Here is a 27,545-nt window from a genome sequence, read left to right as displayed (position 1 = left end):
AACAAAGGAGAAAAAAAGAGAGGCAAACCAAGAAACAGACTCTTAACTCTAGAGAACAAACTTGATGCTTACCAGAGGGGAGGTGGGTCGGAGGATGGGGGAAATAGGTGATGGGGATTAAAGAGTACACTTATCATGATAAGCACTGAGTAATGTATAGAATTGTTGAATTACTATATTGAACAGCTAAAACTAATATAATACTATATGTTAGCTATACTGGAATTAAAATAAAAAATGTACTGGGTGTTATATGCAACTAATGAATCATTGAACACTACATCAAAAACTAATGATGTTATCTTGGCTAACTGAACATAATAAAAAATGTAATAAAATTTTAAAATTTGGATAGTACATATAAGATGCATGTATAAAGAAGGAATATTCAGTGATTTGATACGTATTTCCCCATTATTTGAAAGAAAGAGAATGAGTACATGCCAAAACAAAATCCCCTCTTATTCTCCTATGTATTGTATTGAATAACAACACAGGTAAATTACTGAAGGTAGAGATGAAATTAAACTTATGTATTTCAAGGATTCAGGGGGAAAAACTATGTATATATTTCTGTGGAATACATCATGAAAACCACAAGAACTGTACTTAGTAAAACTGAACTGTAGTTTTCAAAATGTTATAATAATGAAATAAACACACAAGTTAATTTAGGAGATTAAAAAGTAACATTTTATCAACAAGTCCTTGATTTATGGATAGAACTTGTTAAATTTTATTGGCACAGTTTCCTATTATGCTTTCTGCAACAGCATTTTTAATTTTAATCTCCTGTGATAATAACTCAACAGAGTAGTTTGCCAACATTTTTGTTGTTGCTGCTGTTGTTTTGTAGGAGTTTAAAACTTTTACTGTTAATATCTTTATTATTTTAAAAATCAGACTGCTGGATGGGAAGAAAAGACATTTTTTAATGGAACATGGCCTTGGTCATGATTGTATCAAATCATAACTCCAAGAGTGTATTCACTGGCTGAAAGTAGTCAGTTTTTGGCCAAGTTAACATCTTGAAATTATTCTTACACAAGTGACTGTAAAAATTTCCATCCCATTTTAGTACTTTAGGTGAACATGAAAGCCTAATGCGAAGCCTAACAGTTAAAAAAGAAAACTGTACATATTATAGGGTTTAAAACAAATTTGGCTGAAGTTTTTCAAACATTAATTTTAAATATTTTTTGTGAATGTTATCTATAAAGGCATACTTTCCAAATCCCTCCTGGGTGATTATCAGTGAATTGTTTAAATTTCCACTGTATCCTCCTTTCAGATCGGCTAACTGTCCATTCACTACTTTTTTAGGCTGAGCCCCTGGGCCAGTATCACTTAAGTATTAAGTGATAAGTTAAGTATTCACTTAACTATCCCTGGCACATTTAGAGCTATACTTTCAGTGCAGCTCAGTGAAGCCTTCTGCCATATGTGATGACCAAGTTAAATTATGGTAATAAATGAACAATAGGATAGAATTAGCTGGTAGTAGAACCAGTTATGAACACTAGCAAGGTCAGATAGGTAGTCAGAAATATTATTTGATTTCATGATTTCATATATTTTCACAAACACACTGTTTTTGTCACTTTGTGCAATTTTTATTAGATAAATGTTATTTCAAGAACAGTAAGGCCAAACCTAAGGACAATTTTTCATGCATGTGTGCACCCATCCAAAATTTATTGAGCACTCACTGTGTGTCAGTGTATTAAGGATGGGTGGATACAAAAATATTAACAGATGGTCATGATTCAATCCAGTAGTATTACAATGGTGAGATGAACCACTTTCTATAAAAATACAAAGGAGAAAATAAAATTATATTGGGTGAGGGGCCAGCAAGAGGGACACATACACATTTGGAAAGGTAAATCGGGCCATATTGGGAAGGGCTTTGTTAATTGCACTGAGGAGGTTGAAATCATGCCATAGAAAATAGATATCTGCCCTGAAATTGGTAATTAGATAGGGCTCCATTGTTAAGTAATGCTAACAAGATCCCAAATGACAATGCTTACAAATATATGGTTTATTGCAGAAATATGATACAACATAGAAACCACAGTAAAGTTAATAAATGAATTACAGTTGAGGGCTGTCTCAGCATTAGGTCTGGAAAGGTTGGGCACAAGTTTCAGTTGTGTTCCTTTTTCAAATCCATTCTTGCTATGTAATCTGCAAGACTCTGGGGTCCTCACTGAGACCAGGTGAAAGTCATCAATTTCACTCTTAACAATAAACAATGCTGAAAAGTAGAGACAAATCTCTCAGAAACTCCTTGGATCTACAATGTTAAAAAAAAAATACATGCCTTGGGGTGCCTGGGTGGCTCAGTTGTTAAGCATCTGCCTTCGGCTCAGGTCATGATCCCAGGGTCCTGGGATCGAGCCCCGCATCAGGCTCCCTGCTCAGTGGGGAGTCTGCTTCTCCCTCTCCCACTCTCCCTGCTTGTGTTCCCTCTCTCGCTGTGTCTCTCTCTGTCAAATAAATAAATAAAATCTTTAAAAAAAATACATGCCTTCACCATAGATCAGTGCCAGGCAGGGATATTTCTTATTTCAGTATAATAGCCCAGGTCAATTCTAAGCCTGCTAGAATTAACCCTCAGAGCGTAGTATTTAGTGGAGAATTCTGGGCACAGGATGAAAAAATAATCACCATAGATATTCTTTGACTATGCATTGCATTTTCAATTTAAATTAAAGTGAGGAAGTGAGAATTTTCTAGGGACCTTTCTTTCATGCTGAATATGAGTTTCTAGGAGTGACAAAAAGGAAAAAAACTATTTTGAATGTTTTTGATTCATATCAAATTTTAAAACTATATTATGATGAACACATAGTCACTTTTAAATGTATTCTTAAAATTTAAATTATTTCTGCATTTTAAAATTTAAACATGTGGTTAACTACAATTAAAAGGAATGCATAGTATTTTTGAATAGTGAAATGCGAAACAATGCCTTCTCAATCTGAATGTCACTATTTCTGTTCTATTCTAATTTTTCTTAGAATAAATCCAAATGTTCTTAATATGACCTTCAAGATCCAGCATGCTGTGACCATGACTTACCTATACCAATATCATTATACCCAATGACTCTTTTTATAACTATTTGTTATCTACAGCTCTGACTAAAGCCTCCATCACAATTTTGCAAACAAAGCACCAAGAGTGGACACTTTTATTTTGATCCCGATCTTAGGAAAAAACATTCACTCTTTCACAATTAAGTATGATGTTAATTATGGGTTTTTTTTAGATGGCCTTTATCAGGTTGAGGAAGTTTACTTCTATTCCCAGCTTCGATGTTTTTATCATAAAAGGATATTTGGTTGCATCAAGTGTTCTTTCTGCATCTGTTGAGATGATGATGGGGCATTTTTCTTTTAGTCTATTAATATGGTGTTTACACTGATACATTTTTATGTTGAACCAACCTTCCATTATTTTATGATAAATCCCAATGATCATGGTGTATAATTACATTCATATATTGCTGGATTCAGTTTGCTAATATTTTGTTGAGAACTTTTGTATTTATATTCATACAGAATATTAATCTGTACTTTTCTTGTCACAGGCTGTCTTTGTCTGGTTTTGTATCAGGATAACACTGGCCTTATTTAATGAGTTGAGAAATGTACTCTCCTACTCTAATTTTTTGGAAGATCTCATGTAAGATTGGTGTTGATTCTTCAAATATTTGGAAGAATTTACCAGTGAGCCTATTAGGGCTTGATATTTTCTTTGCTGTAAGTTTTTTTTCATTTTTGTTTGTTTGTTAAACGACTAATTCTATCGCCTCACTTGCTTTAGGTGCATTCAGATTTTTTATTTCTTCTTATGCCAGTCTCAGTTGTTCATGTCTTTTTAGGAAGATGTCCATTTCATCCTAGTTATATAGTTATTTGGCTTTCAATTGTTCATAATATTGCTTTAAAATAATTTTTCTGTAAAGTCTGCAGTGATGTTCCTTCATTCATGCTTAATTTAAATAATTTGTAATGCCCCCTTTCTTTCTTGTTCATTGTAGCTTACCAATTTTGTTGCTTTCATCAAAAAACTAACTTTTATTTTCATTGATAAATCTCTTTTATGTTTTCTATTTCATTAATTTCAGAATTTATTATTTTCTTTCTTCTTTCTTGGTTTTGTTTGCTCTTTTGTTTTAGTTTCTTAACATGTACACTTAAATTATTGACTTGACATCTTTCATTCTTCCTAACATTGGTATTTACAGTTATAAATTTCCTTCTAAGCATTGCTTCTGCAGTATACCATAAGTTTTGGTATGTTGTGTTTCCATCTTCATTCCTCTCATAGAGTTTTTTATTTCCTTTTTTTAAAGATTTTATTTATTCATTTGAGAGAGAGAGAGCACAAGAAAGGAGAGGGGCAGAGGAAGAAGCAGACTCCCTGCTGAGCATGAAGGCAGATGCTTTACCGACTGAGCCACCCAGGCAACCCTGTTTTTTATTTCCTTTGTGATTTCTTCTTTGATGCATTGGTTATTTAAGAATGTGCTGTTTAATTCCCACATATTTGTGAATTCCAAAATTTCCTTCTATTAATGATTTCTATTTTCATTCCATATGATCAGAGAAAACACTTTGTATGCTCTCATCCTTTTAAATTTGTTGAGACTTATTTTATGAGCTAAAATATAGTCTGTCTAGAAAAATATTCCATGTGCACTTAAAAAGAATGTGTGTTCTGGTGTTGGGTAGAATTTTCTAAAAATGTTTTTTGGTCTAGATGATTTGTAATGTTGTTCAAGTATTCTATTTCCTTGTTAATATTCTATCTAGTTGTTTTATCCTTTATTTATTTATTTATTTATTTATCTATTTATTTTTAAAGATTTATTTATTTATTTTAGAGAGAGAGTAGGGGAAGGGGCAGAGGGAGAGAGAGAATCTCAAGCAGATTCCCTCTGAGTGGGGGAGCCCAATGCGGGGCTCAATCTCAGGACCCTGAGATCATGACATGAGCCAAAATCAAGAGTTGGACACCTAACCGAGTCACACAGGCACCCCTGTTTTATCCATTATTTAAAGTAAGGTGTTGAAGTCACCAACTATTATTGTTGAATTGTCTATTTCTCCCTTCAATTCTGTCATATTTGTTTAATGTATTTTGGAGTTCTGTTAAGTGCATATAAGTTTATAATTGTTATCTCCCCAATGGATTTATTCTTTTATCACAAAAAATCTTTGTTTCTAGTACCAGTTATTATCTTATTGTCTTTTTTGTCTTCTACTAGTATAGACACTCCAAGAAGAGTGAACAGTCTCTCCCCTGTGAGCTTTAGGTATTCCTCAAATCATGCTGTCTGCCCCTGGGTTGTTTGCTTGCCTTATCTAAGGAAGTAGGGCAGTGCCCTCAGGGCTCTATCCCAACTAAGCCTGGGGACCTCTAGCACTCCAATCTTTGAGCCTCACTAGTTGGAAAAACTCATAAAAATCAGCCCCTCTCCTTTTCCCTGCCAATGCCTTTGTGAAGTGTTATGCCTGTGTGATTCCCTGTGTGCTCCCCTCTCTCTCACCTTTCTCTGAGACCAGGGCTCTTTCCCCTCTGCAGGACACATAATCTGTTTCTCCTCAAACTATGTCTCTGCACTTCCTATCTTCCTCGAGGTGGCCTCTTCTTTCCCTGTAGTTGTGGATTTTGCTCTATCAGTCCTCAGGTCAACTTCTTGGAGTGTATCTGTGAGAAGTGGCTTTTCTAGAGTTGCCTCTCCAGGGACAAAGGAGCTGACAGGCACCATTTTTGTTCCTCTGCCCCTCAGCATAGATACAGAACCACCTGCTGAGGATGGCTCACCCCAAAAACTGTCTGCCTAACCTGCTTGCTCCAAATACTGTGCCCCTGTACTCTGGGGAACTTGCCCTTCTCGGTCAACCTGGCATCAGTCCCAGTGCAGTGAGACACTGCCCCAGAAGACCAGTACAGGCCCCTGTCACAGCATGTCCTTAAATTTTGGAGTTTTAAAAGTCAGCAGACTTGGTTGAGACAGAGCTCAAATTGCACTGTGCTGCTCTGGCAGGTAAACAACCCAGAAACAGACAGTGTGAAAATAGTAATCTGAAAAACACCTGGGATGTATGGGGAGAGAATATTCACTCTTCTGGGAGTGCTTCCCTGAGAGCAGCAAGCATGGAGAGCCCTCTCTAGAGACAAAGGAACTGGCTGGTGCCATGTCCCTTCCCCACCCCTCAGCATAAAACAGCTTCAGTAAATAGCACAACCCCAACACTTGTTGCCTAACTTGCTTACACCAAGTCTCATCCCCTTGCACACTGTTGGTACTGCCCTTCTCTGGCAAGTGTGCCTTAGTCCCAGTGCAATGGGCCCTTTGCCCAGAAAATCAACAGAAACACACACACACACACACACACACACACCCCACCATGTCTTCTGACCAGAAAGTTCTTCAAGACTTCAGTCCTAGAGAAAGTACCATCAGGTCACATTTAAGAAGCCAACAGGAGCACACCTAGTTAAAAATTGCCCATTCTGGCCAAGGACCACACATTGCCCACTGAAGACAAGGAAAGCCTCTACAGATGACTGGCCAGAAGGATAGAGCAACCAAGACACAGCAGCAGAGCACAAGGCAAACACTGGAGACACTTCCCAAAGCACCAGGCTCTGGACACTATATGACCCCTTCTTCATAAAGGCATTACACACAGAAGCAGGAAAGATAACTGGCTTTTGTAACACATAGAAGAAGACATAGACTTAGGCAAAATACCAATATGGAGGAATTCATCCCAAAGAAATAACAAGAAAAGGTCATGGCCAGAGATCTAATTGAAACACATATAAGTAATATTCCCAATGGAGAATTTAGAGTAACAATCATAAGTATACCTGCTGGGCTTGAGAAGACAATGGAACATTCAGGGAAGTCCTTACTACAGATTATAAAAGAGTTAAAAAACATTCAGAAATGAAAAATGCAATAAATGAGATTCAAAACAGACTAGATGTAATGGACACATGGATGGAAGAAACAGGAACAAATAAGTGATATGGAAGACAAACTAATGGAAAATAATGAAGCTGAAAAAAGAGGAAGAAGAATTATGGATCATGAGAATAGATTTAGGGACTCAGTGACTCCATCAAGCATAATAACATTCCTATCATAGGAATCCCAGAGAAGAAGAGAGAGAAAGGGGGACAGACAATTTATTTAAAGAAATAATAACAGAAAACATTCTTAATCTGGGAAAGGAGACAGACATCCAAGTCCAGGAAGCACAGGGAACTCCCACCAAAATCAACCAAAGCAGGCCAACACCAAGATTTATTGTTATTAAATTTGCAAAATATAAAAATAAAGAAAAAAAAAAAACGTAAAAGTGGCAAGACAAAAAAAGTCCCTAGCTTACAGAGAGGACCCATAAGGTTATCTACAGATCTCTCCACAGAAACTCAGAAACCAGAAGAGAGTGGCATGATATATTCAACATGCTGATTGGGAAAAATCTTCAGCCAAGAATACTCTGCAACAGGCTCTCATTCAGAACAGAAGGAGAGATAAAGAGTTTCCCAAACAAAAACTAAAGGAGTTTCTGACCACTAAACCAGACACAGAAGCAACATTAAAGGGGACTTTTTGAGTGGAAAGGAAAGATGAAAAATGACAAAGACTAGAAAGGAATAGAAAATCTCTGAAACAACAAAACAAGTAATAAAATAGCACTAAATACATACCTATCAATAATCACTCTGAATGTAAACAGACTAAATGGCTCATCAAGAAATAGGGTGTCAGAGTGCATTAAAAAACAAGACCCATCGATATGCTGCCTATAAGAGACTCATTTATTTTTTCCCTTTATTTTTTTTTATTATGTTATGTTAGTCACCATACAGTACATCATTACTTTTTGATGTGGTTTTCCATGATTCATTATTTACATACAACACCGAGTGCTCATTACAACATATGCCCTCCTTAATACCCATCACTGGGCAACCCCATCCACCTACCCACTCTCCTCTAAAACCCTCAGATTCTTTTTTTTAATGTTATGTTAGTCACAATACATTACATCATGAGTTTTTGTTGTAGTGTTCCATGATTCATTATTTGCATATAACACCCAGTGCTCCATGCAATACGTGTCCTCCTTAATACCCATTACTGAGCTTACCCATCCCCCCACCCCCACCCCTCTAAAACCCTCAGTTTGTTTCTCAGAGTCCATAGTCTCTCATGTTTCATCTCCCCCTCCAATCCCCCCTTCATTTTTCCCTTCCTTCTCCTAATGTCCTCCATGCTATTGCTTATGTTCCACAAATCAGTGAAACTATATGATAATTGACTTTCTCTTCTTGACTTATTCACTTAGCATAATCATCCAAGTTGATGCAAAAGTTAGGTATTCATCCTTTCTGATGGCTGAGTAATATTCCATTGTATATACAGACCACATTTTCTTTATCCATTCATCTATTGAAGGACATCTCAGCTCTTTCCACAGTTTGGCTATTGTGAACATTGCTGCTATGAACATTGGGGTGTTATGGCCCTTCTTTTCACTACATCTGTGTCCTTGGGGTAAATACTCAGGAGTGCAATTGCTGGGTCATTGGTGAGTTGTATTTCTAATTTTTTGAGGCACCTCCACACTGTTTTCCAAAGTGGCTGTACCAACTTCCATCCCCACCAACAGTGTAAGATGGTTCCCCTTTCTCCACAACTTCTCCAACATTTGTTGTTTCTTGCCTTGTCAATTTTGCCATTCTAACTGGTGTGAGGTGGTATCTCAATGTGGTTTTGATTTGAATTTCCCTGATGGCTAATGATGTTGAACATTTTTTTCATGTGTCTGTTAGCCATTTGTATGTCTACTTTGGAGAAATGTGTCTGTTCATGTCTTCTGCCCATTTTTTTGACTGGGTTATTAGTTTTTTTGGTGTTGAGTTTGATAAGTTCTTTATAGATCTTGGATACCAGCCCTTTATCTGATATGTCATTTGCAAGTATCTTCTCCCATTCCGTACATTACCTTTTAGTTTTGTTAACTGTTTCCTTTGCTGTGCAGAAGCTTTAAATATTGATGAAGTCCCAATAGTTCATTGTTGCTTTTGTTCCCTTACCTTTAGAGACACGTCTTACAAGAAATTGCAGCAGCCAAGGTTGAAGAGGTTGTGCCTTTGTTCTTCTCTAGGGTTTTGATGGATTCCTGAATCACAGTTAGGTCTTTCATCCATTTTGAGTTTGTCTTTATGTATGGTGTAAGAGAATGGTCCAGTTTCATTCTTCTTCATGTGGCTGTCCAATTTTCCCAGCACCATTTTTTGAAGAGACTTTTTCCCCTTCGATATTCTTTCCTGATCTGCCGAAGATTAGTTGACCATAGAGTTGAGGGTCCATTTCTGGGGTCTCTATTCTGTTCCATTGATCTATGTGTCTGTTTTTGTGCCAGTACCATACTGTCTTGATGATTACAGCTTTGTAATAGAGCTTGACATTAGGCATTGTGAAGCCCCAGCATTGGTTTTCTTTTTCAAGATTCCCCTGGTGATTCTGGGTCTTTTCTGGTTCCATACAAATTTTAGGATTGTTTGTTCCAGCTCTGTAAAAAATGTCGATGGTATTTTTGACAAGGATTGCACTGAAAGTGTAGATTGCTCTGGGCAGCACAGACATTTCAAGAATGTTTATTCTCCCAATCCATGAGCATGGGACATTTTTCCATCTCTTTGTGTCTTCCTCACTTTCATAAGTGTTCTGTAGTTTCTAGAGTATAGATCCTTTACCTCTTTTGTTAGGTTTATTCTGAGGTATCTTATGGGTTTTGGTGCTATTGTAAATGAAATTGATACCCTAGTTCCTCTTTCTATAATTACATTGTTAGTGTATAGAAAAGCAACTGATTTCTGTGCATTGATTTTGTATCCTGCCACATTACTGAATTGCTGTATGAGTTCTAGTAATTTGAGGGTGGAGTCTTTTGGATTTTCCACATAAAGTATTATGCCATCTGCAAAGAGACAGAGTTTGACTTCTTCTTTGCCAATTTGAATACTCTTTATTTCTTTTTGTTGTCTGATTGCTGATGCTAGGACTTCTAGTACTATATTGAACAATAGTTGTGAGAAAGGGCATCCTTGAGCATAGTCAGTACCTCTTCAACATCAGTCACAGCAACTTCTTTTAAGACACATCTCCAAAGGCAAGGGGAAAAAAAGCAAAAATGAACTTTTTGGACTTCATTAAGATAAAAAGCTTCTGCACAGCAAAGGAAACAGTCAACAAAACAAAGAGGCAACCCATGGAATGGGAGAAGATATTTCCAAGAAGACATTACAGATAAAGGGCTGGTATCCAGGATTTATAAAGACCTCAAACTCAACACCCAAAAAACAAATAATCCAGTCAAAAAATGGGCAGAAGACATGAACAGACAGTAGACATGTGAATGGCTAACCGACACATGAAAAATTGTTCAACATCATTAGACATCAAGGAAATTTAAATCAAAACCACATTGAGATACCACCTTACACCAGTTACAATGGCTAAAATTAACAAGGCAGTAAACAAGCAATGTTGGAGAGGATGTGGAGAAAGGGGAACCTTCTTACACTTTTGGTGGGAATGCAAGTTGATACACCCACTTTGGAAAACAGTGTGGAGGTTCCTCAAGACATTAAAAATAGAGCTACCCTATGGCCCAGCAATTGCACTACTGGGTATTTACCCCAAAGATACAGATGTAGTGAAACAAAGGGGCACATGGCACCCAATGTTCATAGCAGCAATGTCAAAATAGCCAAACTGTGGAAGGAGTGAAGATGCCCTTCAACAGAGGAATGGATAAAGAAGATGTGGTCCATATATACAAAGGAATATTACTCAGCCATCAGAAAGGATGAATTCCCACCATTTGCATCTACATGGATGGAACTGGAGGGGATTATGCTAAGTGAAATAAATCAAGCAGAGAAAGACAATTATCATACGGTTTCACTTATATGTGGAACATAAGGAATAGCATGGAAGACATTAGGAGAAGGAAGGTAAAAGTGAAGGGGGGGAATCAGAGGGGGATAGGAACCATGAGAGACTATGGACTCTGGGAAACAAACTGAGGGTTTCAGAGGGGAGGGGGCTGGGGTGCTGGGTATTAAGGAGGGCAGGTATTGCAATGAGCACTGGGTATTATACACAAATAATCATGGAACACTATATCAAAAACTAATGAAGTACTTTATGGTGACTAACATAACATAATAAAAAGCAATTAGCATATCACAAAAAAATACATGCTTTCAATTATACATATTTATGTAATTGTGACACATCCTCATTTCGTAATACCATACCTCTTGAACTAAATAAAGTCCTATGTGAATTCTTGATAACTATTACTTAAATATGATAGAGCACTCATTCTGATATAATTAGAAAAATACTGAAACTATTGAAAAATCAAAATTAGCTTTCATGGTTTATTGCTTCCTTCACACAATTTTCTAAAATGTTTCAGAACTTCCAATGATGTTTTATGTACATCTTTATGTGAAGCATCAATGTGCTGACGGATTATTGACATACTCATATGTCAATGTGAGGAATTTTTAAATCACCATAATACAGAAGATAAACTTTCAAACGCTCTAGAATTAATCACTGTAGCCACAAACTGAAATATATGACAGATGAATCAACCATTCAAGAATGATATTCACTGTTAGTATTTATAATGAGAGTCAATAAAAACAGTGTTTTATTTGAAAAAATTTAAAAATCTGTTTCTTAACAAAGTAAATTTAATTAACAATGGTTTTAATTAAATATAATAATAATTTAAAATATATATTTGAGTATTCCTAAGCACTTCAACTTACTTAATTACAATGATTATGATTTGAGTGTCTACCATGTGGTTCATGTTGCACATTACAGAATCTCTCTATATACACAAACACTGTACAGATATTTATATAAATATAGATAGATATAAATATATATATGTATGTATGTATAAAATATTTACTATTCACAAATCTGTGAGATAGATAGCATTATTCCCATTGAGGTTGAGTTTCCTCAACTTGAACATTTAGAATAATTCTGTGTACCATAATTTATCTAATGAACTTGAGTCTGTGCTTTATTCCAGGAGGCAGAATTCATCTATCTAGTTAGAAATTAAGTTAGTGGTTTCTCTTGGAGGGATAGGAAGTGGAAGGGACCCTACAAGAAGGTTTCTGAGTATTGGGGTTCTATTTCTTTATCTGAGTACTAGTTATATATGCATGTCAGGTTTGTGAAAATAATTCAAACTGTAATGTTATGATATGTGGTTTTAAATATATATATATTAAATCAAAATTTAAATATTAAAAATAAATACTTTAACTTTATTTTCAATGATATTTTCCAGGAATATTTGCAAGTGAGAAAAACATTTTATTTCTAATTGTGAAAAAAATTAAAAATTTTATTTATTCATTTGTCAGAGAGAGAGAGAGAGAGCATAAGCAGGGGGAGTGGCAGGCGGAGGGAGAAACAAGCTCCTGGTTGAGCAAGGAGCCAGATGATGGACTCCATCCCAGGACCCTGGGATCATGACCTGGGCCGAAGACAGATGCTTAACTGACTGAGCCACCCAGGCATCCCCCTAATTGTGAAAATTTAAATATCTAGAAGAGAATGAAATTTTTTAAGAAAGAGAGAGAGAGCAAATAGGGGGAGGGGTAGAGGGAGAGAGAGAATCTTTAGCAGGCTCCATGTCCAGTGTGGAGCCGAATTCAGGGCTTGATCTTACAACCCTGAGATCATGACCTGAGCTGAAATCAAGAGTTGGACACTTAACTGACTGAGCCACCCAGGCACTCCTAGAAGAGAACGCCTTTTGAGTAATAAGCCACCAATTCTAAAAACATATAGCATAACAGGAAGTTTTAATCATTAATTATCTTGTTTATGAGTTGTTTTGTTTTTCTATAAAATTTAATATAGTCTATTTCAATCTGATTTGGTCTTAACAGAGTTAAGGATAAGAGTCCTTGGGCTGTACTTCTAACTTAAATATTTTGGGTAAATATCTTTGGTATTCAACTAAAATACCACAACAAACTGTATATTAAGATCAAGTTTGATTTCAGTAAGCCAAGTGACAAAATTTCTTGTGGCATAGTTGTAGGTGAAAGACAAAAACATGGTCTGAATGATAAAAGTGTTAGGTAGATTAACATTTGAATAAACTCATATCAAAGATATCAAGTAATCAACCAGTGTTAACTTGGAAAATATTCTCTAGCAGAATAACTTGAGACTCTATCCTTAACACTTTCTGATCCAACATAGTGAACAAAGACATTAATGTTCTTAGAAGTTCTCTTTATCAAATATTCAAATGCCCAAATTTAGGGAAGAAATCTAACATGGTGGATTCCAGTTGAAATTAAAAATTATCTTGACTAGCTAATACATGCAGGGTAATCCACTGATGTTAATTTAATCAATCACACAAAGGATTGAGAAGTTCGTGTGAAAGAAATAAATTTTCAGTTAGCTGCTAAAATAAATATAATCTTGGATAATTATTATGTATAAATATAATATCAATCAACATTTCCAAAAATGTGTTTGTGGAATCTTAATAAGTACCTAATGAAAAAATGGTAATTGAAAATTACTGGGTTTAACAATTAATCAGTTTTCTTACTGCAATATTTCTCAGACCCTTTAATGAACAGTGAAAAACTTTTTGCTGTGGAGCATTTGAGTGACTGGTGTTTCAGGAAAACTTGTGAAAACTTGTGATCAGGGAATGCACTATAATACATTCCTGAACTCAACCCCAGAATAAGGCAAGGGAATAACAGCAACAACAATGACTTTAAGGACTGAAGTTGGGATTTCCTACTAAGAATTTAACTATTTCCTATCTCTGCTTCCTTCTTGGCTTCCTTTCACAGACAGGTCTTCTCCATATTATAGGTAAGATAGCCACCAGTAGCCTCATATTCAAATCCTCCTGTGTAACCACAGTAGAAAGAAGCTTCTTTAATCTGGAATCAAATTGTAAATTCCAGGGAAGGACTCTGGGTAACATGACAAACTCCCGGAACAATTGATGTTATCTGTGAGGTGGAATATGTTGATTATCTAGGCTTTAGTGAGAGGTCTATACCTGAGGCAGAGAACCCTTGGTACCATAAATGATAGTTCTAGAAGATACACATGGAATGGAGAAGACATTATTTAAAAAACATTATTAGAGAAACTAAAACAATATACTTCTATAAGACTTCCATGTTACATGCAATAAATAGTGGAATATTTAAAATAATTTTGACAGTTATACATGTAATACAGATTTAATGAAGAAAAAATGGAAAATAGAGGAAAAAAGAATAAAGGAGATGTTCAGAAGTAGCTTTAATCTTTGCAATCAACAGAACCACTATTAATATTTAGGGAGTTCAATTAGAGTGATAAAGAATTTTATAAGCCAAGTTTGGTTTCTACTCTGGTTTCACCAAGTGTTATGTAGCTATGTGACTTTAGGTAAGCTTGTTAATCTCTCTGCATTTCAATTTCTTCTCTGCTCCATAGGAATAAAAATATTGTCTGTGGTTGTTGTGACGATTACATAAATAATTTATCTAAAGATCCTAGTCCTGTATTTGTCTTATATTAAGTACTAACTATATGGCAGTTTGTTAGTTATTTTTACTGTTGTTATTTGGACATATTTCTTATGTTCCTTGTATAATCTTTGCATGTGATCGCTCAAAAAAAAAAGCCACTTTCACTAGGAAATTTATAATGGCAGAGATTGCCAGGCACCAATTCTGACAATGACAGAATATCTATACATTTCCTATACAAGTTTCATTAAGTAGAACTACTTGAGTCCATCAAGATGAACTAACTACAAATATATATCCTCAGGTAGATGGGTGATTTTTTTATTTGTTTCTAACAATATAACATTTTGACATCAGATATCTTTTTTTTTAATTCCAGTATGGTTAACATATGGTGTTATATCAGGTGTACAATATAGAGATTCAACAATTCCATACATCATCCAGTGCTCATCACAAGAAGTGCACTCCTTAATCTCCATCACCTATTTCACCCATCCCCCCACTCACTTCCCCTCTGGTTACCATCAGTGTGTTCTCTAAAATTAAGAGTCCTTCTTGATTTCTCTCTCTCTTTCCCTTTGCTCATTTGCTTTGTTTCTTAAATTCCACATATGAATGAAATCATATGGTATTTGTCTTTCTCTGACTGACTTATTTCGCTTATCATTATACTTCCTAGCTCCATCCTATCTTATATTATTACAATAAAAGATACTTTGTGTCTTTATCTTGGTCATGGATTTGTTCTGTTTACCTCAAAAGGAGATCCAGGTAATGGTCCCTCCCTTTCTCCCCCTTCCACCACCCCACACACAATACAGAAGGGCAAAGGGTGCACTCATATTTCATATATGTTAAAACTTGGGCTTCATCTTTAACAACACCCCCTATGTAGTTTAATTCTAGGTCATATGATTCAGGAATCAGCATATATGACTACATCTAGAACAGAACTAAGATTAAAAGTCAAAATTACAAGGATTCAGGCTTGATCAAAAATAATACATATATTATGGCAATTTCAAAATGACCAACATGAATAGGTTGCTTCAATGTAAGCTTTTCACACTGATAGTGTTAAGTAGAGGATTTCTTTACCAGGCTGTTAAACTAAACACAACATAAATTTCTCATTCCAATATATTTTTTAAAGATTTTATTTATTTGACAGAGAGACAGCAAGAGAGGGAACACAAACAGGAGGAGTGTGAGAGAGAGAAGCAGGCTTCCTGCTGAGCAGAGAGCCTGATGCAATGCAGGGCTCCATCCCAGAACCCTGAGATCATGACCTGAGCCGAAGGCAGACGCTTAATGGCTGAGTCACCCAAATGCCCCTCATTCCAATACTTCTAAAGAAAAATTACATGGTACAATCTTTTCAGTCTCAACTTCAGGCCCTGACATTCTGTAGCATTGTGCTTCGAAAACTTAACTTTGGTACAAAGTTATGCAAAGTCAGAATATAAATAAGATGCATCTTACTGTAACATCAATTGCACCCAAAAAACTCACTTGAATCTTCATCATGGTGAAGGGAGCCTGCTTCTCCCTCCCCTGCTTCCCCTGCTTGTGTTTTCTCTCTGAAATAAATAAAAAATCTTTTCAAAAAAAGCCTGATGGATTATTTAAAAAAAAAGGATCTTTAATTTTTATTTAAACAAATACATATTAGGGACTAGCATACAAAATCATGTGAAGTTTTAAAAGGACACTAAAGATTCAAGAAAATGATGAATTTGTTGTAAGCCATTTTGGACTAGTTTCCCTCTAGGAACTCCTATAGATTGTGTATTCATTTCTCTGTTATTGGGTGTGCTTGAGAGAGAAAATTTATAAACTATGTAAGGTCTTGGTTCTAGAGACAATTTGTTTTTGTTAATTCTCTTACATCTATCTATCATCTATCTATCGTCTATCTAAGTATAGTTGACACACCATGTTATATTAGTTTTAGGTGAACAAATTAGTGATTTGACAAGTTTATACATTATGCTATGTTCACCGCAAATGTAGCTACAATCTGTCCTGTGACATCACTATTATAATATCATTGATTATATTCTTTATGCTCTGCTTTTTATTCCCATGACTTATTCATTCCATAACAAGAGGTCTGTATCTCCCTTTCCCCTTCACCCATTTTGCCCACCCTCTTCAACCATCTCTTTGTTCTCTGCTTATAGTTCTGATTCTGCTTTTTGTTTATTCATTTTTTTAGATTCCATTTATGAGTGGAATAAAATGGTATTTTTCTTTCTCAGTCTGACTTACTTCACTTAGCATAATATCCTCTAGGCCCATCCATATTGTCTCAAATGGCATGATGTCATCTTTTTTTAATGGCTGTGTGCTATTCCATTGTGTGAATATGTGTGTATGTGTGCATTTTCCTTATCCACTCATCTATTGATGGACATTTAGGTTGCTTCCATGTCTTAGCTATTATTATTAATGCTGCAATAAATATTAGTGGTGTATATATCTTTTTAAGTAAGTATTTTTGATTTCCCTGGATAAATGTTCAATAGCAGAATTATTAGATCATATGGTATTTTTATTTTAAATTTTTTGAGGAATTCCACTGTTTTCCACAGTAGCTGTACTAATTTACATTCCCATCAACAGTGCATGAAGGCACCTTTTTCTTCACATCCTTGCCAACACTTGTTTCTTGTCTTCTTGATTTTAGTCATTGTTTTTAGAGACAATTTGAACCCATAATGAATATAGTGCTGAGAAAAATTAGTGAAAGATATAGACCTGGTCTTCAGCAAAATGACAATCAACTTAAAAATAGTACGTGTTCATTAATTTTGAAAGTTGCTTGATTTTCCCTACCAAAAATGATGTTTTGTCTTATGATTTAAGCTAATTAAGGAAAATATAATACTTTTATCATTTGTCTTTCTATGAAAAACAATACTTCCAATAAGGGATTAAGTTTGCCATCAAAGGCTGTAAAGCACTTCAACTTACACATCTGTTTTACAAACAAAACAAAACAAAAACATTAAAAACAGACAAAAAACACCCCAGTTATCACAAATAGCATAGACTATATATGTCAGGTTCTCTTAAACTTTAACTGATTGATTCTTAGGTATATATATATATATATATATATATATCTTTATATTTGATTTTTTTTGTGAAGGAGCATGCTTTATTGGGGAGAGAGCACTGCATTTGACCAACAGATGAAGGCAGTCTGGTGCACATCCAACACATCACTCTCAGAAAGGTACACAGGAGGTTTTGATAAGAGAAATCAACTGGATCATGAGTTCCTCTGGGCAGCTTCCCCAAACTCAGCCCTCCAAGAGGTCAAGACACTCCCAGTCATTTCCTTGAAGGCAACTGTGGTCAGCTAGAAATAGAGCCCACGAGGGTGCCTTCTTGGTTTTGATAAAGAACATTTTCTTTAGATTTTTTTGGTTTTCATTTGTTACTTTTATTCTGTGTTCTCTCAAGGCCATTAGACCAACTTCTATACTGATTATCTTGATGTCAGTATCAGAGAAGTCATCTTTAGCTGTGATCAAGTCATGCAAGTTTACATAATTGGTCAGCATTATCCTGCATATGTGGATCTGAAAGAAGTGCTTCTTAGTCTTTCATCAGGGGGAAATGGATCTTCTGTAAATGCGGCCTGTTCTGATAAGTGCTGGATCCAAAGTTTGTATTCAATTTGTGGCCATGATAACTTTCACATCACTCCTTGAATCAAATCCATTCAACTGGTTCAACACATCCAATATTGTTCACTGAATTTCTCTCTCATCACCGGACTTTGAGTCATATCTTTTTGTTCCAGTGGCATCAATTTTATGAAAACATGATGGATGGTGCATGTTCTTCAGCAACTCAAAACAATTCTTTTTTTTTTAATTTTATTATGTTATGTTAGTCACCATACAATACATCATTAGTTTTTGATGTGGTGATCCACGACCGATTATTTTCGTATAACGCCCAGAGCTCCATGCTGTATGTGCCCTCCTTAATACCCATCACCAGGCTAACATATCCCCCACTCCCCCTTCCCCTCTAAAACCCTGTTTGTTTCTGAGTCCATAGTCTCTCATGGTTCATCTCTCCCTCTGATTCCACCCCTTCATTTTTCCCTTCCTTCTCCTAATATCCTCCATGCTATTCCTTATGTTCCACAAATAAGTGAAACCATATGATAATTGACATTCTCTGCTTGACTTATTTCACTTAGCAAGATCTCCTCCAGTCCCATCCATGTTGATGTAAAAGTTGGGTATTCATCCTTTCTGATGGCTCAGTAATATTCCATTGTACATATGGACCACATCTTCTTTATCCATTCATCTGTTGAAAAGCATCTCAGCTCTTTCTGCAGTTTGGCTATTGCAGACATTACTGCTATGAACATTGGGGTGCATATGGCCCTTATTTTCACTACATCTGTGTCTTTGGGGTAAATACCCAGGAGTGCAATTGCTGGGTCATAGGGTAGCTCTATTTTTAAATATTTGAGGAACCTCCTCACTGTTTTCCAAAGTGGCTGTACCAACTTGCATTCCCACCAACAGTATAAGAGGGTTCCCCTTTCTCCACAACCTCTCCAACATTTGTTGTTTTTTTCCCTGTCCATTTTTGCCATTCTAACTGGTGTAAGGTGGTATCTCAATGTGGTTGTGATTTGAATTTCCCTGATGGTTAATGATGATGAACATTTTTTCATGTGTCTGTTAGCCATTTGTATGTCTTCTTTGGAGAAGTGTCTGCTCATATCTTCTACCCATTTTTTGACTGGATTATTTGTTTTTTGGGTGTTGAGTTTGAGAAGTTCTTTATAGATCTTGGATACCAGCCCTTTATCTGTAGTGTCATTTGCAAATATCTTCTCCCATTCTGTGGGTTTCCTCATTGCTTTGTTGACTGTTTCTTTTGCTGTGCAGAAGCTTTTTAACTTGATTCAGTCCCAAAATTTCATTTCTGCTTTTGTTTCTCTAGTCTTTGGAGATGTATCTTGAAAGAAGTTGCTGTGGCCGATGTCAAAGAGGGTACTGCCTATGTTCTCCTCTAGGATTTTGATGGATTCCTGTCCACATTGAGGTCTTCCATCCATTTTGAGTTTATCTTTGTGTATGGTGTTAGAGAATGGCCAAGTTTCATTCTTCTGCATGTGGCTGTCCAATTTTCCCAGCACCATTTATTGAAGAGACTGTCTTTTTTCCATTGCATGTTTTTTCCTGCTTTGTCGAAGATTATTTGACCATAGAGTTGAGGGTCCATATCTGGGTTCTCTATTCTGTTCCATTGGTCCATATGTCTGTTTTTGTGCCAGACCCATGCTGCCTTGGTGATCGCTGCTTTGTAGTATAGCTTGAAATCAGGCAACGTGGTGCTCCCAGCTTTGTTTTTCTTTATCAACATTTCCTTGGTGATTTGGGGTCTTTTCTGCTTCCATACAAATTTTAGGATTGTTTGTTCCAGCCCTTTGAAATGTGTCATTGGAATTTTTATCAGGATGGCATTGAAGGTATAGATTGCTCTGGGTAGCATAGACATTTTAACAATGTTTATTCTTCTGATCCATGAGCTTGGAATATTTTTCCATCTTTTTGTGCCTTCTTCCATTTCTTTCATGAGTGTTCTGTAGTTCCTACAGTATAGATCCTTTACCTCTTTAGTTAGGTTTATTCTGAGGTAGCTTATGGTTTTTGGTGCTATTGTAAATGGAATCATTTCTCTAATTTCTCTTTCTACAGTTGCGTTGTTAGTGTATAAGAAAGCAACCGATTTCTGTGCATTGATTTTGTATCCTGCCACATTACTGAATTGCTGGATGAGTTCTAGTAATTTGGGGGTGGAGTCCTTTGGGTTTTCCACATAAAGTATCATGTCATCTGTGAAAAGAGAGAGTTTGAATTCTTCTTTGCCAATGTGAATACCTTTTATTTATTTTTGTTGTCTGATTACTGTTGCTAGGACCTCTAGTACTATGTTGAACAATAGTGGTGAGAGTGGGCCTCCTTGACGTGTTCCTGATCTTAAGGGAAAGGCGCTCAGCTTTTCCCCATTGAGGATGATATTCGCTGTGGGTTTTTCATAGATGGATTTTATGAACTTGAGGAATGTTCCCTCTATCCCTATACTCTGAAGACTTTTAATCAGGAGAGGATGCTGTATTTTGTCGAATGCTTTTTCTGCATCAATTGAGAGGACCATATGGTCTTTCTCTCTCCTCTTATTACTGTGTTCTATCACATTGATTGATTTGCAAATGTTGAACCACCCTTGCATCCCGGGGATAAATCCCACTTGGTCATGGTGGATGATACTTTTAATGCATTGTTCGATCCTATTGAGGATTTTGGAATTGATATTCATCTGGGATATCAGTCTGAATTTCACCTTTGTGATGGGGTCTTTGCCTGGTTTGGGGATTAATGTAATGCTGGCCTCATAGAATGAGTTTGGAAGTTTTCATTCTGTTTCTAGTTTTTGAAACAGCTTCAGGAGAGTAGGTATTATTTCTTCTTTGAATGTTTGGTAGAATTCCACAGGATATCCATCAGGTCCTGGACTCATTTTTTGGGAGGTTTTGGATCACTGCTTCAATCTTCTTACTGGTTATTGACCTATTCAGTTTGTCAATTTCTTCCTGTTTCAGTCTTGGCAGCTTATAGGATTCCAGGAAGGCCTCCATTTCATGCAGGTTGCTCAGTTTATTGGCATATAGTTGTTGGTAATAATTTCTAATAATTGTTTCTATTTCCTTGGTGTTAGTCGTGACCTTTCCCCTTAATTCATAATTTCATTAATTTGGGTCCTTTCTCTTTTCTTTTGGATAAGTCTGGCCAGTGGTTTCTCGATCTTATTAATTCTTTCAAAGAACCAACTTCTAGTTTTGTTGATCTGATCTACTGTGTTTCTGGTTTCTAATTCATTGATCTCTGCTCTAATCTTAATTATTTCTCTTCTAATGCATTGCTTAGGCATCGTTTTTTGCTTTTTCTTCAGCTCTTTAAGGTGTGGAGTTTGTTGGTGAATTCAGGATTTTTCTATTTTTTTGAGTGAGGCTTGGATGGCTATCTATTTCCCCCTTAGGACCACCTTTGCAGTATCCCATAGGTTGTGGACGGATGTGTTTTCGTTCTCATTGATTTCCATGAATTGTTTAAGTTCTTCTTTGATTTCCTGGTTGACCCAAACATTCTTGAGCAGAGTGGTCTTTAGCTTCCAAGTGTTTTAATTTCTGCCAAAATTTTCTTGTGATTGAGTTCCAGTTTTAAAGCACTGTGGTCTGAGAATATGCCGGGAATAATCTCAATCTTTTGGTATCGGTTGAGACCTGATTTGTGACCCAGTATGTGGTGTGTTCTGGAGAAAGTTCCATGTGCACTTGAAAAGAATTGAGTATTCTGTTGTTTTAGGTTGGAATGTTCTGTATATATCTATGAGGTCCATCTGGTCCAGTGTGTCATTCAAAGCTCTTGTTTCCTTGTTGATTTTCTGCTTAGATGATCTGATCATTGCTGAGAGTGAAGTATTGAGGTCTCCTACAATTAACGTATTGTTATCAATATGACTCTTTATTTTGGTTAACAGTTGGCTATGTAGATGGCTGCTCCCATGTTGGGGGCATAGATATTTACAACTGTTAGAGCTTCTTGTTGGATAGACACTTTAAGAATGATATAGTGTCCTTCTGTGTCTCTAATTACAGACTTTAGTTTAAAATCTAATTTGTCTGTTATAAGAATTGCTACCCTAGCTTTCTTTTGAGGTACACTGGCATGGAAGATGGATCTCCATCCCTTCACTTTCTGTCTGGCTGTTTCTTTAGTTTCAAAATGAGTCTCCTGTAGATAGCATATGGATGGGTCCTGTCTTTTTATCCAATCTGCAACCCTGTGCCATTTTATCGGAGCATTTAGACCATTCACATTCAGAGTGATTATTGAAAGATATGAATTAATCATCATCATGTTGCCTGTGAAGACATTGTTTTTATAGATTGTCCTTGTAAATTTCTGTTTTATATCACTCTTGGGGTCTTTCTCCTTTTATAGAACCCCCCTTAATATTTCTTGCAGGGCTGGCTTAGTGGTCACATATTCTTTCAGTTTCTGCTGGTCTTGGAAGCTCTGCATCTCTCCATCCATTCTAAATGACAGCCTTGCTGGATAAAGTGTTCTTGGCTGCATGTTCTTCTCATTTAGTACCCTGAATGTGTCTTACCAGGCCTTTCTGGCTTGCCAGGTCTCTGTGGATAGGTCTGATGTTATTCTGATGTTCCTCCCTCTGTATGTAAGGAATCTCTTCCCCCTAACTGCCCTTAAGATGGTTTCCTTTGTTCTAAGATTTGCGAGTTTTACTATTACATGCCGGGGTCCTGGCCTGTTTTCCTTGGTCTTGGGAGGGGTTCTTTCTGCCTGTAGGACACGGTTTTTTTCATTCCCCAGATTAGGGAAGTTCTCAGCTACGATTTGCTCAAATATATCTTCTAGTCCTCTCCCTCTCTCTCCACTTCCTCCAGGATTTCAATAATTCTGACATTCAAACGTTTTATGGTGTCACTTATTTCTCTGATTCTATTTTCTTGGATTCTGAATCGTTTTTCCCTGGCCTCCTCTTTTCCTTTTTTATCTATTAAATTGTCTTCCAGGTCACTAATTCATTCTTCTGCCTCACTTACCCCAGCTGTTAGATTATCTAGATTAGATTGGATCATTGATAGCATTTTTAAGTTTTGCCAATTCAGCTTTCATTTCTGCCCTTAAGAGACTTTATGTTGCCATTAACTGATTTCACCATTCTAGCTATTGTCTTCACAATCGCTAGCCTGAATTCCATCTCTGACATCTTGGTTATATCTGCATCCATTTGTAAATCTGCTGCATAAGTCATAATCTCTGAGTCTTTTCTATTTGGGGGTTCCTCCTCCTAGTCATTCTGTTGATGGGTGGTTGAGGGAATGTATATAGACCAAATTATTGACCAGAACCCAAGCAAGATGCACCTGTTTTCTAGGGAACTTAAGGTTGCTGGCCTCTTGTTTTCCCAGCCTGTCTTCTGGCGGAGGGGTCTGCTGCACTGTTACTCAGGCAGCCCTGTTTGGGTAGAGTTGCCTTGCCCCCCTGTGGTGGGAGACCCAGTTTTTGGGGGCCTTTGGGGCTTTCCCTGGAGGCTTTCTGCATCTCTTCCGAGAGTCAGAGCAGAAGAGAGCGTTTCCCACCCTCTGCCTCAGAGCAGAGAGATTGCAGTCTGTTCCTCAGTGAGCTCTCCAAGCCACACTATCTCCATTTCTGTCTGTGCTGCTATAAACTGCAGTGTCCTGGGTAGTGCACCACTCCGTAGCTCTCCCAGTCCTGCCTCCAGGTCGGGGCACATCTCTGCCCTTTGTGCTTCTAAAACCACCAGCTGCTCCCAGTTTGAACACCTGACCCTGCCACTCCGGGTTTCTGTCCCGGGGGCTGCCCTAAAGTTCTTTCTGCATGGCTACCAGTCTGCGAGTCGGTGTCCCGTCCCCAGCACGGGAGGCTTTTGCTCACTGGTAGTGTAGGTTCCCCATGACCAGGCTCCCTCCCAGCTGCCGTTTATCCTCTGATATCTGCCCATGGAATCACGGCTCCCCGCTTTATACCTCGGAACCAACTGCCTGCCATATTCTGTTTGTAGAGATCCAGATCTTCTTACATCTCAGGCTGATTTCATGGGTGCTCAGAGATGGTCTGGTAGATATCTAGCTCAATTCCAGGGACCAGTTGGAATAGGGTCCCCTACTCCTCTGCCATCTTTTCTCTCCAACTCAAAACAATTCTTGAACAAGTTTAGGCTCATCACCTAGGTACTTCTGAGTAAGTTCAAAGCCAACCACTCTCAAGAAATTGGCTGAGGTTTGGCTTGCTACCTCTTTGGCTAATAAGGTTTTACCTGTGCCAGGTGGACCATAGAGAATGATCCCCTTTGGGGACTTTATACCCATCTCTTCATAATATTCAGGATAAGTGAGAGGAAGCTCCACAGCTTCCTTAAATTCCTGGATTTGGTTGTCCAACCCCCCCAGTATCAGCATAGTTTCCGGGTGGGGGGGTGCTTTTCTACCTTCATCACTTTGACCAAGGAATCTGTGTTATCCATGAGTACCCCTATGACAGCATGCATCTTGTGGTTGAGCAGGACAGAGCAGCCTGGTTCCGGCAGATTTCTGTCTAGAAGGAAAGAATGCTGACATAGTGTTCTGAGTCCACAGATGTAAACAAGATGACATGATTTTCATCAATGATCTCTTCCAAGGTTCCTACTGACATCAGGGTCCCCCTCAGATCATTCACCTTTGATCTTTACTTCTTTGCTTTTCTTCTAAAGGTTTCATTTGTTCCTGATTCCTAATGAATTCTTCCTCCATAGATAGTCTTTAATTCTAACTTCAATAATTTTAACCAGCATTGACTGTGAGGTGTCACCAGTGGCAGCTTACTGGCAGTATCTTTTCCCTTTGTTTTTTTCTTTCCTTTTCCCCACTCTGGTTGGTACAACAGGTTCATCTTTTTCTTGTCCTTGGCATCCTTCTTGCCACCTCCAGGGTCATAACCACCACTCTGACTTTGACCCATCTTGCTTCAGCTGCTTAAACCCAGGTATATTTTTAAAAACATTTTCTATAAAAAAATTAAAAATAAATAAATAAAATGTTTGTCTTTATAAAAATAAAAAAACATTTTCTGATAGCTTGATCATATTTTATGATGGTAGTCTTATGACTTCCCATAAATTTCCTTTCCATTCAAAAAATTTAATGACAATAATTGCAGTTGTTTTTCAGATAATTAAACTTTACCTAAAGTACACCCTTCCTGTTATTTACATGGAAATGCCTATTTAATTACACAAGGAATCATGTGATATATACTTCTTCCTTCAGTTAGTCAACTGAGCTTTAAGCTGGTTTCCTTAGTTAGTACATGATGATATGTGTTCATATGTGACAAAATTTAAATAAAGCTATCACAAAGAAGTTGAATTATGGTGTTTGGTGAATCAAGAGTATTGTTTAATTTTTCACAGGTTATAAAATGTGATTTATTTTTCCATAGTCATATTTCTCTTTCCCACTGAGAGATAGTCTTACATAAAGTCAGTGGGTACATACAATACTATCAGAAAGGACTGCAGAGTTAACCAGAGTTAAAAAGCAAAAGAAAAAAAGCTGAATATTTTTTACTTGCCCTGAAAATCAGATGTACTTTTTGTTTCACCTGTATGTACAAATTTGATAATCCATAATCATTTCCAAAAATTGGTTAAAGTGACTTTATTTATGGAATTTCCTATTCATTCATTTAGTTTTTTTTCAATCTAAGTCAAAATATTTTAGTTTTAAGGGTAAATACGAAATTAAATGAAATTAAGAAACTGAAAGTTGTAAAGGTATTATTTTCTCAACTATATTTTAAACATGAGAATCAGGATTTTAGTTACCAGAAACGATTCCCATTAAAATATACCATATGCACCCAAAGTCTTGATTATTTACTGCAGGACATTATTTTAATCATTCCCCTTGAATCCCTTTTTGACCAAAATAATAAAAAAAATTAATATATTAACTGGGGTACCTGAGTGGCTCAGTTGGTTAAGTGTCTGCCTTCAGCTCAGATCATGATCTCAGGGTTCTGGGATCAAGCCCCACATCAGGTTCTCTGCTCAGTGGGGAGTCTGCTTCTCCCTTTCACTCTTCCTCTATGCTCTCTCTCTCTCAAATAAATAAAATCTTTAAAAATATATATATTAACTGTTAAAGGACAAATATTCTCTGAAGGAAATTTCAAAAAAAGACCACTATCTTACTATCACTCAGAAATGGTAATACATTTTAATTAGTAAATTTATTATTTTAGAAGGTTATCCAACTCTTTAGAATATTAGAGTATCATATTTCTCTAATGAGCATAAATTGAGAGGGGAAAGAGTTGCTCTTGCTTAGAGAATGCTAATATGTAGTGAACATTACTAAATTCATGTAATAGCAAAGATTACTAGGTACAGATTATTCTGTAATGCATAATGGTTATAAAACTTTCAAATATTTTTTAAAAAGTGGAAATGGAGAATCCTTATTAAGAATTAGGTATGTATCCTTCTGCATTTTCATTCATATAGAAACATATGTACATGTTTTATGTGAGTGAAATTGTGCCATGCATAGCTTTTCATATTATTTTGTACATTTATTTTCTTATTAAGTAATTCATATGTGCTATAAAGACAAAAAATCTATTAGGTGAATTTGGAAATTGTACCATAATCTTAAGATAACCACTTTTAATAGCATATTATACATCTTTCCATAAATATATGGATGAATATGTATATATATATATATTTTATAAAATATCATATTTAGTCCATCTGGATAAATAAGTATATAAGGATATTAATTGCACATTTGTAGTTGTGTGTGTGTGTGTGCATGTGTATATATATAATCCTTGCACAGTTGTATGAGTGTCAAGGGGATCAAATTGGACAATACCACCTGGGTAAGTCAAAGCCTTGGTTATTTTCCATGTGAAAATGCTTCTTTTATGTGAACATATGTACTTAGTAAACTGTGAGCAGAGCTTAGTATAGCAAAATTTAGATGTTTATAAGTCCTATGAAATAAAGAAAAGGAAAAGACAGCATTAGATATTTGAGATTTTTCACATGCTTAAAACTTTACTGCAACATTTCCGTAAGCAAACATAAGAAGCTTGCCCCTCAGTGCCCACATTGATAAAATAAAGTTTTCATTGGATGTCTTCTTAATCATGCTGCTTATAACAAAGGGTTTCAGGGCACTTAAAAAAGGGAAAATATTGAGCAAGTTATGTCCTGGTTGGACATGGAAAAACATTAATTTGCCCTTTATAAGA

The 27,545-nt window shown here is 36.4% G+C and overlaps 1 pseudogene; it reads right to left on the bottom strand.

Annotated features, from left to right (window-relative positions):
* Positions 1–18,012: 18,012 nt before the first annotated feature.
* On the bottom strand, positions 18,013–25,244 carry LOC112809390 (26S proteasome regulatory subunit 4 pseudogene; annotated as a pseudogene).
* Between the last annotated feature and the right edge of the window lie 2,301 nt (positions 25,245–27,545).

This window comes from Callorhinus ursinus, unplaced genomic scaffold (genome assembly GCF_003265705.2).
Source record: "Callorhinus ursinus isolate GAN/ISIS: 27379988/994484 unplaced genomic scaffold, GSC_fseal_2.0 scaffold33, whole genome shotgun sequence".
Taxonomy (NCBI): Eukaryota; Metazoa; Chordata; class Mammalia; order Carnivora; family Otariidae; genus Callorhinus; species Callorhinus ursinus.
The sequence above is the reverse complement of the archived record's forward strand: the minus strand, read 5'-3'. Positions and strand labels throughout refer to the sequence as shown.